Source organism: Thunnus albacares, chromosome 17, assembly GCF_914725855.1.
Source record: "Thunnus albacares chromosome 17, fThuAlb1.1, whole genome shotgun sequence".
Taxonomy (NCBI): domain Eukaryota; kingdom Metazoa; phylum Chordata; class Actinopteri; order Scombriformes; family Scombridae; genus Thunnus; species Thunnus albacares.
Window position 1 is genome coordinate 14675170 of NC_058122.1, and position 17033 is coordinate 14692202.

At 39.4% G+C, this 17033-nt stretch overlaps 1 protein-coding gene across 7 annotated transcripts in view; it reads right to left on the reverse strand.

Moving 5' to 3' along the window:
• tex2 (testis expressed 2) overlaps positions 1-16730 on the reverse strand; it is a 34810-nt gene extending 18080 nt beyond the window's left edge. For 3 of the 7 annotated variants that reach the window (XR_006398366.1, XM_044330399.1, XM_044330394.1), the window contains exons 1-2: positions 16029-16607; positions 14921-15009 (exon numbers count right to left, since the gene is read on the reverse strand). The gene's annotated coding sequence lies outside the window, so the exon portion shown is untranslated. The other 4 variants (XM_044330396.1, XM_044330395.1, XM_044330397.1 and 1 more) reach the window with 4 other exon arrangements.
• Positions 16731-17033: the final 303 nt, after the last annotated feature.

A 17033-nucleotide genomic window follows, 5' to 3' on the forward strand; every position in this document is an offset into this window, starting at 1 on the left:
GTTGGTGCCGTCATTTCTGTTCCACAGGTAGTTTTCCTGATCTGCTGTATTACAACAACAGTCCGACTGTTTACTGTCCCATCAGATCAGCTGACCAATCAATGAACACATTTGATCAAAGGGGTGTTGCCGTCCGCTAAAAAACTTCAGCAGAGGATACATCTGTGGTTCCTTGCTCTAAGCTCCTCCAGGAACCTTCTCTCTCCGTTCTCCTCGTCTCCTCTGAGGTGCATTTAAAGGGGACCTATTATGCTCATTTCCAGCCCCACATTTTTATTCTGGGACTCCACTAGAGTAGCTTTGCATGATTCACAGTTCAAAAAACTACTTATATATCTTATACTGGCCTTTTATGCAGCCACTTGGTTCAGTCTCTGTTTCTAACAGGCGGTTTTAGCTCCTGTCTCTTTAAGGCCCCCTCCTGATGAGTCCACTCTGTTTTGACTGGCCAAAGGGGCAAAGTCATGTTAAGTTGCCACCGATGAAAACCCCAAATTTCCTGCTTTACTGCTTCATATTAACAGCTTTTAAATGAATAAATAATGAGAGAATTTTAATGTGAAGAACTTATAGGAAATGAAACATGTTCCTCACTGAATCAGCAGAGTTTCATCAGCAGCGCTAAAAACCAGCCAACACAACAAGTTATGGAGATATTTCGAGTTAGAAAAATATATATATATCAGTTAGAAAAAATGCATGGAGGTATAGTACAAGAAGAAACAGTGATGATGATGTTTGATGCAGAGCTGCAGACAACCAGCAAGCTTCCAACAGGTAAATGGCGTGTGTGGAGCAGATGACCATAGAAAGAAATCCGTCACAAGCCGATGGCGGCTTTGGCTGAAAGTAGAAAAACCGTTGGAAACCAAGCATTCAGAGCAGTCTGAAGCCAGTGCTTTTTGCTCACAGGGATCACTTCTACATATGTTTACCTCATTATTTGACACTTTGGCCATGTTTAATATTAACACTGTAACATTATAAATATGACTGAAAATAAGGAAAGGCATAATAGGTCCCCTTTAAGGGACTGGAAGATCCTTGATGATGGCAGAGGGAGATCACTTTCCGTTCCCCTCAGGATAGGGGAGAGAGGACACGAGGAAGCAGAAATTAGCTAAATGAAAAGCACCCCTGGAGTCAGGTTTTGGGAGAGCACAGCCAAAAGACAAATGAGACACAGCACCACATGTGAAATCGATGAAAAACTGTACTACTGATGGATAAATCTCACTGGAACTAAAACAATTAGTCGATTAACCGATTAGCCGATTGACAGAAAATGAACAATTTTGATAATTAAATAAAGTTAATTTAAGTCATTTTTCAAGATAAAATATACATTCTCAAAACTTTCAGCTTCTCAGATGTGTAGAGTTGATGCTCTTCTCTGTTTTGTGACACTATAAACAGATTTAACGAATAAATTGAATCAATAATGAAAACAATCATTAGTTACTCACATAATGTCATGTTACATATGTAGTTGTATGTACATGCAAAGTCATATAATTAAAATTTCTGACATCCGATATTTTTTGCATGGTTTCAACATACATTTAAAACATCAATAACATACTGGAAAATGTCTACAGCTCTTCATGTTGACTAAAGTGTGACCTGCCAAGTGTTTACTGACACACCCACAGTTTTCCTCTCATCAATGCACCACTGCCATTAGAATTCTGTTTGTTTTAGCCACTGGATGAGGAGAGGAAAGGAGAGGAGAGGAGAGGAGTCTGGCACGGAGACAAAACTCATCCAATTAATCAAAGCAAGCAGGGCCACTCAAATCAGCTAAAGCCAACACCCTGGGAGACGAGAGAAGAGGGGTGGGAGGTTAAAAGCAGCAGGGTAAAAGAATGATAAGGAAGGGAGAACAGATCGAGAAGACAGGGAAAAGAGGGGGCAATAAAACACAGGGGACTAAGGGAGAAAAGGAAAAAGTTGGACAAAAAATAATAAAAAACAAACAAAAACAGGAAAAGAGCCACCAACACCAATGGCACAATAAGAAAAGTTGTCAGGAAGGGTGAGCCAAGGTTTTATTTCAGTAAGTTACAACCTCTGCTTTTAAAAAAAATCACGTTTTTGTGATATACAGTGTCCAAAAAATATATATAAATTCCTTATCCACTTACTGAAATCACGTCTCCATGTTCTGCCCCACCCCCAAAAGCCAAGTTCTCCCAACTGAATGAACCACTGAAAACCACCAATTTACTAAAAAATGTAAGAGCCAAGAAGCTCTCTTACGTGCTAAAAAAAACAGGATTTGCTACAATTTTCTTTATTTTCTGTTCTTCTCACTGCTACTAAACCACAGCTGATACACTGGGCCTGACAGATGCTGTAGCAGATTCCATATGTGCCTAGCTTTCAGTCTTTTTTTTTTGACAGAAACTCACCTGATCTCCCTCTCTTCTCTCTACATTTGATGGATGGGTAGATACTTCTAGACTGTCACACAACCTGACAAATATCAGGCCCTGAGGAGGCATGTGGAATGGGAGGGGTAACTGTGCATGTGTGTTCCTTCTTACCCTGTGAAGACTCGCTGCCCTTGCACAGGAGTCACACAACAACAGAGAGCAGACACTGGGGTAGATTTCATATTTAGAGATTATGGTTGTAGTTAAAATTTGTAGTTAGTGACATCTTGACAGTAAACATGAGAAGAAGATAGGCTTCTTCATATTTTGGATTTGATGAGCATGATCCTTCTTTACATCCCTGTCAAAGCTTTCTTTGTTTAGTTTTCTGAATAAATCCAGCAAATGTTGAATATTTCCAAATAATGCATTTTGACTTGTCATTACAGGAGATCCCAGATGGAAGTAATAATGACAAATAATGGCAGTGCAGCAATGAATAATGTTTGAAATGACGAAATGTCTGCTGTGAAAAATATCTGTTCAGCTTTAGTTTAGTACAACCCCTTTTCCTACATAAGCATTTGTGTTTTACATTGCATGAATATAATGTGAAAAGCTGTAATCTTTGTGTATGTGAGCACAGGGGATCCAGCTATGACCACTAGGTCATAGTAAATACCTGCATAAGAAGTAAAAATGATTGATTCTGAATATATTATAAATCAAGATGTTGCTGCATACAAAGTGTAACCACAGGTTGACCTAATTGAATCAATAGAGATGGCTAGGATAGAGAGACATGAGCTTCAACTTGCGTCAAAACTCATACTCCTTCTTTGAACTACAACTCAATTGACTTACACATCCCGAGGATGTCATTATCTCAATATCGCGAATAAATATCCATAAATCTGTTTAGAAATCATAGAAAAAAGACGCTTCAGAACTTGTCTGAGAACCATCATGTTTCTATGTTTTTTTCAGTATCAAAGTAATCCAGTGATAGTTGTCTGCGCGCCCATGGGTACACTGCAAAGAGCAACTGCTAATAACTAATTTGGCATTCTTTTAATGGTGCCAATTTGCCAACAACAAATATATAAATATTGGCTAAAAAAACAGGGCTCAAGTTGTAGCACACAGATAACTCACTAAATCTATGGCAAGGTTATACTTCCTGAACTGAGAGCATGATTATCCCCCAAATCAAAGTAAGACAAAGAACAAAGAATAATAACAGGAATGACAAAATCCATGAATGTATTATCTGTTTTTCATCTTGCACTATCAATATTTTTATGACATTACTCATACTCAGAAACTAAATTATCACTATTTGAAACCGGCCCCATGGGTAACAGTAGATAGGGGGTGTTGGGGAGCGAAAGTGCCAGACTTTGAAAACCTCTGCCATTGATGATGGAATAACAGCACGTACACTATGAGAGAGGAAGGTGATGTATGGAGTGTGAAAGAGTAGAAAAGAGGGAATCAAAGGAATAAAACTGCCAAAATAAGTTAAAGGTACATTAAGACTTTCACCATCGCTTAGCACAAAATGACCACAGTATACTATATTTATGGGATTTTTTAAAGCCACGGATCAATACCAGTGACTCAACAGTTACTTCAGAAGATGGCTTTTAATATCTCACTTTCAAGCCTGTAATCGCAGTCTAGGGTCAAATCAGGATAATTGGCATCATGATATATTTTGTAGGTGCTTCTGTTTTTTCTCTGCTTGCTGTATTTGCTCAATTCTGTCCATTTCTGGCAAACTACTGAATGCTTCCTTTTAAATAACAGTGTGCTGATGTGGCTGGATGTGTCAGCAGGTGCTGATGACAGACTGACGTGACCTCTGCTGAAGGATGTGAAGTTACAACCCAGTCTCATGTCAAAATGTGTAATAGCTACATTGGTCCAAAGCACAGAACGTATTAGTTTCACAATAACGACTCTAACATTGTGAGATGCCCTTTTTTTTTTGGCCTATTCTTTTCTACTGGCCTACATCCACGTCATATGACTGTCAAGTTTCTGTCTGCAAAAACAAACAAAAATGGCTGACCTTCCTTTTAATTCTCAGTGGAAAATGCAATATCTTAAAATAGTTTCCACATGAAAATGCATTTTGACAACATCTCCAGCAAGAAATGTGCATTTTATTTTCATAATCTTCCTTCAGCGAATGTATATGATGTTTAGTTTGTCAGTTATTACAAAGATTTTTTAAGGATTTCTTTCGTTGCTATGGTGGTTGCTACGGACGTTGCTATCACTGAAACCGCGTAGTTAGGGCTACATGTTGTTTGAATCATTGTCTTTACGTTGTGTAGTTATCTGAGCTGTTATGTTATTTGTGTTATTTTATGTAACTGTTTGATGATGTTCTTTCAACAAAACATAGATTTTAGTGCCCTGGGCATGAAATGAAATTGAAATCCAGAAGTTGAAGCTTTTTGTTTGGCTGACCAGAGGATCCGCCGCCCGAAAGTATTTTCCTCACTGTCACTGTGTTAAAGTTTTCTTTTAATGATATCTTCAACATTTCTCAACACAAAAACACAAAAGTTTCCTTGATAACTCACCAGTATGATAGGATAATGTTAAGGCTATCAGTTTTAATTATTTCACCTTTGATTCTGGGAAATAAAGGGGTTTTTTTTGTCAGTTTTCATCTTTATTTTTTCTTAACATAGATCATCTAGATGCAGTGTAATTACTAGGTCTGCTGTAGCAGATACTTGATTTATTCTGTACTAGATATTTCATATATTCAGTAGACATATCTTTTCACGACCATATTTACAACCCTATTTTGCAAACCAGAAGAACTACAACTGTATTGCTGATTTGCATCAAGCTACATGGTGCAGCTATAGGGATTTATAGTTTTAAAAAAAAAAATATTAGTGTTTTTCCTAGAATTGAAAGTTGTAAATACTGACTTGAGAATAAACTGAGGAGATTTTAAAGGAATGGTAAACACATTTGTGTAACTAATTGTTCAATGGGTGAAAATTAATTTTAACCATATTTTACTCATATCTGACAGCATCCCCAGTTGTTGACTATACTCACATGAAAGCTGAGGTCAAGAACTCTATAACAGTTGGTTCCATGTCTGAAGCCCCTTTTGTTGCTGAATTATGAGCCTTCAAACACACACTGAGGTCAAGGTTCAAAGGTCAATATTTCAAAGCAGGAGCCATGTCGAATCTTAGACTGACATATGTTATTCTCCAGTTTGAGGCCTTCCCAATGATGTATTTGGTTTAGCTCCATGACAAAATTTTCCGATCTCATTCCCAGGTTGTCAAATACCAATGCATGCATAGGTTACTATTTACACAACCCTGGAAATTTTTTGTATCTTTATGATTCTTGGTTTTGGGATTTCATGTCAGCATGACATACAGTCAATCTGTTTTATTAACTAATGCAAGCATACAAAGGATGTGTCTGGCATTTGCTCCCAGAAACGCAACACAGGAGTATAAAAATAGACAAAAGTAAGGTAAGAATAATAATAATGAAATAAACAAAGTGATATTAATGTTAAATTGAAATTTTAAAATCTATTTACAGAATGGAAGAGTAATAGTTTTGGAATGGGATATAAAACTTGAAATGGAATTTTGATTGTAAAAAGTAAATATGGACTGCGCTATGGACAAAGAAATTAAGTGTATGAAATATATGAAGGTAACAAAAGCAAAAATTAGATGTGACATGTGCATAAATAAATAAATTATGTAACAGTGGAGGTTGAATGCAGTTTGATGAAATATATGAAAGTGACAAGTGCACGGATTAAATGAAGGATGTGAAATGTAAAGTCCAGTTTGATAACACTGTCTTCATCTCGTTTATATGGTCATGGTATCACACACACACACACACACACACACACACACACACAACACACAACACACAAGGTCAAGAGGGAAGTCTGACCTTAAGATTTTAGAGACATTCAATCTCCTTCTGCAACATAAACTGCACTGACACACATGGCACAGCCATGGATCATGGTGCTAAAAATGTAAGGAGTGCTTTATTGGATGACGTAACTCAATATTAATAGAGGAAGACTATGTTTTGAGAAAGATGATTTCATATTAAATATCCTCAGCCACACATTCTTGGAAATATAAAATTAAATGAGCAACTTCTCGTTGTACAATCACAGGCTATAAAACACCTTTTTTTAACAGAGATAGTGGCGTTTGGATTCAGGCAGCAGCAATTTGAAATGGAATGAAGCCCACCGACGGCAGACAAGCCAAAACAGTAATCAAATGCGCCAAGTCCGCCCACAACACAATGCTCTTCTGTAGCCCTACATTATCAAAAACTGACAAACAAAACCTTTATTCCTCAAATTGAAGGAGAAATTATTAAAACTGATGGCTTTAACATTAACCTATCGTATTGTTGAGTTATCAAGGAAACTTTGTTGTTTTTGTGTTGAAAAATGTTAAAGATATTATTCAAGAAAACCTTAACATGGTGACAGTGAGGAAAATACTTCCAGGTGGGTCCTCCGATCGGCCAATCACAAAGCTTCAAATTCTGGATTTCAAATTTATTTCATGCTCGGGGCGCACTAAAATCTACATTTTTTATTAAAAGAACATCATCAAACAGTTAGATAATAATAAAATAAATAAATAATGAATAAATAATACAAATAACAGTTCAGATAACTACAAAACATAAAGACAATGATTCAAACAACATGCAACTACGTGGTGTCAGCAATAGCAACGCCCATAGCAACCACCATAGCAACGATAGAACGCCTGAAAGAATCTTCATAATAACTGACAAAATAATCATATACATTCATTGAATGAAGATTATGAAAATAAAATGAACATTCCTCACTAGAAATATTATCAAAATGCATCTTAATATAGAAACTATCTTAAAATATTGCATTTTCCACTGAGAATAAAAGGAAAAACAATAGGGTCTTCGCCCTTTGGGCTCAGGCCCTAATAACAGCCTTTTTTTTTGTTTTCAGACAGAAACTTGACAGTCACATGACATGGACGCAGGCTAATGAAAAAAGAACAGGTCAAAAAAACAAAACCAAATGTGGGCATATCACAGTTTTAGAGCCATTTGAAAGTAATACATTTTGCGCCATAGACCAACATAGCTATTACAAATTTTGACGTGAGACTGGGTAGGAAGTTAGCATGCCACATTTACACGCAGGTAACTTTCCTTGACAGTGGGAAGATAGATCTGTTGAGACAGAGGGATCGGAGATGAACACAGGATGCACATAGAGGGAGAGAGGCCGACGGGGCAGTCGATTGTCACTAACTGCCCAGAGACACGAACGCACATGCACAGAAGCTTGAATTTTCTCACTGACAAGTGCACACACTAACAACAAATTAGCTCCTTGGTCACATGATGCATATGGATGTGAACAAACACAGAAAAAGGGTGGACAGAGGGAGTCAGGTAATGAGCAGAGAGCACCTAAAACAGGTACAAAGAGAAAAAGACACAAAGATTGAAGATGTTTTGTACCCCCGGCACACTACAGGCCACAGTCACATAACAGCAGAGAGCTTGTAAACACACCACAAGCCTTTTTTCATGCTCCACTGCTCTCTCCAGGGAACACAGGTCCCAGTGATCATCAGCAACCCTGGTAACACCCCACACATACAGTACAGTACTGTGCACATAATTATATGTGTATATATTGTGCACTTATATGAAGGAATTCAACCAAGGAAGAGAGGAAGTAAGTCAGGGGTGAGACTGGATAAAAAAAAGTAGAGAAATGACAAACGGAGACTATGTTTCTTCAAGATCTGCTGAAAGAAGACATAAATAGATAAGCGGCACTTGAAAGAAGCGCTAAACATGAACGAGGAGTTGTCAGGTTCATGGTCACCACATCATATCTACAAGGACATGAACTACACCCTCTTTTACTTACCAGAACATTCAAGGAAACTCTGCCCTGACTCCGATAGTGAGGAAGCAACACAAGCACAGTTCTTAAAATAGCTCCGGGGGCTGTGGAGGTGTTAGTCCCATAACACCGGGCCGGCCACTTAAAGCACTCGCCAGAGGACAGATAGATGGGGGAATAAAGGGATGTACATTGGAGAAAAGAAAGAGGAAAAGGAAAGGACAGAGCCTCAAGGGAGGTGACTGACTTCTCAGGAAAACATGAAAAGGTGACACAAAGTGCAAAAGTTTTGAGCATGACTGCCACACAAGAGCCAGTGCACATTAGGCTTTGCCCATTACCACTACAAGACATTTTTGACTCCAGTTGCATTTTTATGATTATTTTCGATCTTGATTAATCTGCCAATCACTCAGAAATCAGAATCAATCAGAAATTCCCAAATCCCAAGTTTACTTTTTTTTTAAATTGGTTGTTTTGTCCGACAAACAGTCTGAAATCCAAAGACATTCATTTTACTATCATAGAGGACAAAAAAGCCAGCAAATAAGAGAAGCTGGAACCAGTGATTTTTTTTTTTTTTACATTTTTTAAATCAACTAATTATGTCAGCTATATTTAATATCATTCATTGTAAAAGTCAAACTCAGTTTTAGAAAGAAGCGTGCAATGTTTCCTCCAGAATTTCTTAAAAATCAAAAATCCTACTGCAGCACACCTATTGAATGTTAGAAATTCATTGACCATGAATCTCTATCATTAAAAATCTTTGAAAATTTCATAAAAAATTAAAATAAAACTCTGTAAAACAGTCATACGAAAAAATAAAAATAAGTTCATAGCGGTTGTGACAGTGTTTTAATGTAGCTGTGTCAGTAGAGGAACTCCATCATGTTGACCGTGAACAACACTGAATGCCTCTTATTCAATATTAAGGTGCGATGTGTCAATATGCCTGTTGGACCAATATGCTTGCGACACAGTAATAGACATGCACTCAAACCTCCAAATACCCACAACATGTATACGTGAGCTTGAGCTAGCTATCCTGCAGTATGATGAGCTCCAGCAGCATGACAGGGAACACTAAGCAGCAGTTTTGTGGTGAGAATAACTGCTCTGAATCATGCAGTCCTCTGTTAAAGAAAGGAGGAAAGAGAATAAAACAACAATAAAACAACATCCATAGAGATGAAGAGCACTCACGCAGCTGCGCTGGATCAAACCGGTTTTCTTCACCTCTCTCTCTCTCTCTCTCTCTCTCACTCTCTCTCTCTCTAACCCAGAATCCACCGTCAACACATCAAACATCAAACCTTGCCATGCAGATGATCGGGTGGTTGCCATGCCAACAGTGAAGCTTTCATCTTATTCTGCACTTATCCCGGCGTCCTTTTGTTTGTCAGGGCAGCTCCTCCTCACTGTATAACCTTGGTCTCCTAGGAGTGTGTGGTGTATTTGTTACCACAAGATCTGCAGTGAATTGTTCTCATTGTGTGTGTTTGTGTAGGATGTGTGGGTGATAAACCAAAGCACAAAAAGGAGTGGAGAAAGCTTACATCTACCCCTTTGAGATGAGTGAAAGGCATGGAGAAAGTGTGTCTGTTTGTGCATCATGAAGCTGTATTGGGGAACACCTTTTCAAAAGATGCAAGACTACCTGATCTAATTATGGTTGTCAACATCACTTTCCTGACAACTTCAGCTCTTGACTCAGACCTTCTCTGTGAGCGTTGAGATAAAAATATGCTCGTTTTCATCGTTAAAAGCCGCTGATTTGCAACCATTTGGGTTTTTACACTTCACCTCAACAAATAACGGATTTTCTTCGGATATCGATGTCTGGTGCCGCCTAACCCGATTTGACAGTTTAGAGATCAAAAGGTGGATAAACACAGAATCCTGACTGAACACACACAGGCATCCAAATATATTAAGCAATTTATAATCTGAGTAAAAGCTGCTTGACAGCCCGCAAACAGCCGGAGGGTCTGGTATTAGTCATAATCCACCCAATTACATGAAGAATGGCGGGATGGAAGGATGGAGAGGAGGATGGGGGGGCTGAGACAGAGAAAGACAAGAAAAATATACAAAGAAATAATTATATTATATTATATTTTTTCCTTATTGACATATTTTTATGCCTTTGTCTAGAAAGACCAGAAATAAGTGGATCATATTATTTGGAGTAGTGTTGTTTTGCAGAATTGTGAGAGTGCAGTGAATACAGTGTCTGGTTATCAGGTTTATACGCAATCTCTGATTAGTAATGAAAACCGTAAAAGGAAGACAGAATGTGAAAATGAGGACAAGGAGATAATATGTGGCTAATAAAAGAAGAAAAAAAATGGAGAAGAATCTTCAATATAATGTTTGAAATTAGTAGGCTATTCATGGATCACTGTGTAAAGTTGTTGAAAGCCCTCAGGGTGTTGAAAGAAACTTTTTAAATTATATTTACCTTTATGTTTGCACACTGTATTTAACCCAAGCATCTCATGCTAGACTCTCAGCATTAGCAGATTCTAGGCCACTGAAAACTTATTGTTCCCCATTTTTTGACAGTGATGTGGCACACAATAGAGGCATCTGCGCAAAGACTGAGCAGAATTAGCATATTAGTTACATGAAATAACAAAGTGGCGCATTTCTAATAGTGGTTCTGCATGTGGAAACCTGTAATTTTTGCTTTATCTCACTGTGTGTGTGTGTGTGTGTGTGTGTGTGTGTGTGTGTGTGTGTGTGTGTGTGTGTGTGTGTGTTATCAGACAGTCTGCAGTGTGGTAAGTGAGAGCTAGCCAACACTCTCTTGAACTATCAGAAGTAGAAAAGCTCATTTTCTCAGTTTTAGTAGAACACCCATGAAACAGCTATCAGATAGAAGCACCATAGCTGATTTAAGATAAGGTTTTGCATGAAGAATCATGAGGAGTCCCTCTGTAATGGGAGAAAATCTGACTAACTTTCTGCAAAATGTACAGATAAGCAACAGTATGGCATTAGCATACTGTAGCAGAAGGGTCTGTTACAGTAGCTGGGAGTACAGTGACCAGAAGGCCAATACTGTACACTGTAAACTACCATATAACTAGGAGTCAATGATACTTTTCATACATCAAGTTTCACATGCTGTATCATACGTGAGTCCATAAGATATACTGCAGATGCATCATATCGGAAACCATTGTCATAATAGCAGGCTGACGGGGGTCTGGTTCCAACTGTCTGACACTAATGCCATATTGGTGCTATTCTACATTTTTCTAACTGTCAAAAAACACCATGAAAAGGGTCACAAATATCTAGTTTGGTTTTTAAAATAGACTGGGTCATTTCCTCAAACTGCTGGGCACTGTGGTGTCTTGCAAATGTTACTCAAACAGTAGAAAATTGTGCATTTGTTTGGGACTATTTTCAGCTGCGGATTAATACACATTTGGTGTTCTACTGAGCATTCCAGCAGCAGGATGGTGTGTTGGGATTGACTTTTTCGGCTTTGGTACATGTAATTGGATCATTTATGTTGGTTTTAGTCTTTTCATGGTATTTGTTGACAAAAAGAAAAAAATACAGAATATCACCAGCACTGTCCTGTAACTCAATTCATAACTATACAAACATATTATCCTCATTTTTGTTGATGAGGGTTAAGTATTTACTATCATGCACTTAAACTGTACTGCATTCATACATATAACTAGGGTGCATTCTCAGTGCAATGTGTGCAAACCAAGTGTGTATTCAGTGTAAAAAAGGACTTCCTCCTCTCTCTGTAACGTTAACTTCCTATTTGGCGAGATAGCTGCAATAGGAGGAAAGCAGCGCCCGGCTACTACCTCTCTCTGGTGTGCACACAAACAGATATATTTTCAGCAGAATTATTTCTTCTTCCAACTGCAGTAAATCACTGTTAAGTGGATAGCTTAGCTGTGGAGTCGAGTATATGCTTTGTGTCAATGTGCTTTTATTTAATTCATATCCTGGTGAATTGCTGGTCAGTGAGTGTACATACACAAACACACACACATGCATACAGATACATATACACACACAGCCACGGCAGTGTCAGAACCCATTAGTTGTGACACTTGTGGCTGCATGTCACAGTGACAAGTGCCGCTGGCTGCTTTGCTGGCTTTTTCATTTTAACATGGAGTGTGTGTGTAGGATAAGGTGAATGTAAAATGCATGTCATGCTTTCTGCAACACTTAACTTCCCTGTCGCAACCATCGTCAGTTTATCAAAAGTATGTGGACATCCAAAAATTACAATGCCAATCTAAAACCATGGGCATTCATATGCTGCTGTAATAGCCTCCACTATTCAGGGGAGGCTTTCACCCAGGATTTTGGAAACTGATTTCAGGGATTTTCTCACATTCAGCTACAAGAGCACTAATGAGATCGGCCACTGATGTTGGGTGATAAGGCCTGGCTCACAGGTGTACCAGTTCATCTCAAAAGGTGTTGGCTGAAGTTGAGGTCAGGGCTCGGTGTAAGCCAGTCAAGTTCATCCACACCGCTTTGATTATGGACCTGGCTTTGTGCATGTTGAAACAAAAATGGGCCTTCCCCAAACTCATGCCATGAGGCTGGGCGGACACTTGTCTAAAATATCATTCTATGTTGTAGCATTAAGATTTCCCTTAATCGGCCATAAGGGGCTACAACCAAAACATGAAAACCATCTCCAGATCAACTGGCCTATAAGCCCTGTCTGGTAAACTAAAATGAAAGTCCTGTAAGGCAGAGCACAACAGCATTTACAAACTAAATTAGATATTTATAAGGATAAGTTGAGGGCAATCAACAATTAGCAAAAACATGCAAGCTTTACTTCTCAGAACTCATGAAACATAACAGGAACAATACAGTTCTGTATATACTCTAATTTCTCATCCTCCTGTCCTGCAGAATTATTATGTGAAATCAGAAATAAATTGTTATATGTAGCTCAGTTCTGTATCAGTTTACATCCTACCTGAGTAGGAAGAATATCCTTACAGAAGTGAAAATATGGGCTGAATTACAGAGGCTGCCTCTGCCTCCTCTTGCAAATACAGTATTACTACAAATAGATCTGCACCAATCGGACTGTTCTCTCCCAGTTCAGCTTACGATCATGTCCTGATCTAATATCAGCACTCTCTTTTTCCCGAATTTAAAATCTGTGAACCTCACTGGGTGGAACTCATTGGGATCATTTTTATGTAAGTTAAAACAAGGCCAGGGATTACAGTGGTGCTTTCTCCCTCTTTCTCCTGCTGATGCCTCATTTTTGAACACTCATAAAACAAAGATATAAAACCGCATCCCATGATTTTTCTAATCTGAACAAAAACAAAACAGAGGGGCTGGTTTTAGGTGTGACAGCTCAGACTATACATATGTGAACTCTCTGATTACAGATCCAGGTTTGAATGATGAATGTCATATCACCAGTAAAAGTCATCAAACTGACTGACCTCTTTAACTAAAAGCTATAAAACTCAAAGTTGGTCCCAGAATACCACATATGTACATACAAACATGTACACTGTTCTGATCTTTCCAGGCGCAGTGTGGAACCATGAGGGCTTTAATCATGAAGAGGGAACGTTAGGGTCGACTGCTGACTCAGAGATGGCTGGCCGGACACCCTGAAGCTGAATTCATTTTAACTTTGGAGAAAATCTGAACTGCAGCTCAACCTGAAAGTTCACTGCCTGCAGCACACAGGCTCAAACACACACACACATGGTATAAACATAGACAAATCAACACATCACCTTTATCGGCTTCACACACACAGGCACACCAATGTCTTTTTTTAGTTCATATTGTATTTTAGGCTTTTCTTTGAATCTCCAGTTTTACAGAATGAGGGCTCTGTGACTGAGAGTGTGCCATTGAGCCCTTTTGATCCACCAACAATAGCTTATTCAGACAGTTCAGCTGCCACTGTTTGCTTTTACCCTCAGAGCAATTTGTCTAATTAAGCTTGAGAAAGTATTCCCTTCAGACTTGCTGACACAAAACTCCCCACTTCATCTACTTCATCATCTGTGGGACACAGATGCTGGAATAAAAACAGTCACAAAGGCAGCATGTGAAAATGTTAAAATGTGTACAAATATACGCCTTTGCGTGTGCACGTGCAAGATGTGAATGGGGTTTGGGATTGAGTAAAAGAAGATGAGATGAAGGTCTTGCAATTAAGGAGAGGAAAACGAGAGGCAGGGAGCAGCCTTTCAAGGCCATGGATCAATTCCAGGGCTCTCACACGCCAACACACACATACACACACACACATGTTGTCCTATGTCACTTTTGGGGACATTACATAGACTTACATTAATTTCCTGGAGACTTATCCTAACCCCAACCATAACCACAACTTGCCTACCCCTGACCCTTACCCTAACTTTAAGCACTGACCCAAAAATCAGCTTTTTCCCAATTGGGGACACGGCTTTTGTCCCCAGATGGACAAGCCATCCCCAATTAACTGGTCTTTAGTCTGAAATTGTCCCCAAAAGTAGCCTATAACACACACACACACACACACACACACACACACACACACACAAGGTCAAGAGAGGAGGAGTCTTACCTTGAGATTTTAGAGGCATTCAATCTCCTCCTGCAACATAAACAGCACTGACACACACAGCACAGCCATGGATCATGGTGCTAACATGCCTGGAAACACAAAGACAGAAAAGTTACAGAGTTAAAATGTCTCATTGGCACAGCCTTGACATATTTTATACAACTGTTAGTCTAAGATGAATGTTATCTACTTTCAGACCGACCTCAGTAGCTTGATGTTATACTGTATATAACATGATATATAATATGAAATTAATGTTGTGAACTTGTATGTAGCAAGAAACCTGAGTGATGAAAAGTGTCACGCAACATCTTATCAATCAGAGTTTCTAATCCTGTCAATATATTTCCACACCCACATGTATTGGAAACCAGCTCCTTCAAGAACCAGTTCACATGAGGACAACCGGCAGAAACTTCCACCAAATTATTTGATAAGCAGTGTCACATGGGCCCCACAGTGATCTGTAGAGTAATTGATTAATGTCTTGCATGGGCTGTAATGGTGTGGCCTGCTGCTCACAGCAGAACCAAGAGAGGACGGTTGGTGCTGGTGGTGGTGGTGGTGGTGGTGAGGGTGGGGGGGGATTGAGTAGCCCAGGCAGTCCTGTACAGTTCACAGCAGGCTACATGGATAATGAGCCACAGTTGCTCCACAGATGCATCAGCCGCCCACTTAGACGGTGCCACTGCTTAGAATAAGCCTATTTCACTCTGCAGCTGTGAATTACCCATATTAGTCCACACAGCTGTAACAGACAATATGATCCAAACACTGTGAGGCTTAGAAATCATCACAGAAATATGCTTTTTTTTTTTAAAAAAAGTATTAGCACCATATGATGCGCTATACTGTATCATCATGACAGCTTTATTTGTTATGGTTGCTCTAAAAGGAGAGGAACAATTCTGCCGATGCTTCACTATTCTATTAACACTAATAATCTAATCCAAAATATTAAAAGCTCTTATAGCTCCCGCCGCCCCTTTGTCCTCCTCACATCTTGTCTACAGCTCTGCGCTGCTTTGACTGTAATACATCCATGGACAAAACAGCTGATACTGAAAGCGAAACGACAAAAAAAAGAAGAAGGCAGACCCACACTCACCTTTTATCGCATCTTCATCTCCAGGCCACAGGGCAGCTTTGAATCCAGGCTTTGAATCTGCGTAATGTGATGTTTCCCTGCGTGGAGCGGTTTTATCTGCAGCCCGGAGTCTGCGGAGGATGCCGAGGGCTGGCCGGCCTGCGCACCCAGCGAGGACAGCGATCAAGCCTGATCCCCGGCACGGGTTTACGCCGCAACCGCACGAGATCTGGGCGTGTGTTGTTTTGGTGAATGGGAGATGGTCAGCGCCACACCCCCTTCCTCAACATCTAAATTATATTTACACTCGCAGAGGCGTCCCATCGTCTGCATACTGGCGATTCATATTTTATTGTGTTGCAGCAGAAGAGTGTGAACTGCGTCATGGCGTTGCAGTAATGCCGAAAAGACGCGGATTTCCCTCCACAAACAGCATTAACAAACCCGGGTCTCCTTAATATAGGCTACAGCTGAGCAACCACACAAACGATCCGCAGGCGAAAACACAATAGGGAAAATATAAGATTAATTTCATCGCATCCTTTTTAGATAACGAGTCTTTTCGGATCAAACTATAAAGTAAAAACAGCAGACAACATAACCTACCCCGTATCAGATCCGCCAAGTGCTCAGTATTTCCACTGTCACCAGTGGATCCATCCGAATTTGGGCTCGTTTAATCTCATTATATTTGCTTGGACAGGCTGCCACCTACCGGGCTGAGGTGATTACGTCAGGGGAAACAGTCCACGTGAGACTTGTGTCCCCACTGAGTGCACAGAGATGTGTCTGCTCAGCCTCCACCTCTTTATCATCTGTTAACACCTGTAAACACGATTCACAGATTAGACGCTGTGAATGACCTCAAGATATCTGAAGTGATTCTCAGCAGCAGCATGAAAGCAGAGCTCTGTTCTTTATTAGGAATAACCAGTGGTGGAAAGTAACTAAGTAGCCTACATTTACTCAAGTACTGTACTTAAGTACAGTTTTGAGGTACCTAACTTTACTTGAGTATTTCCATTT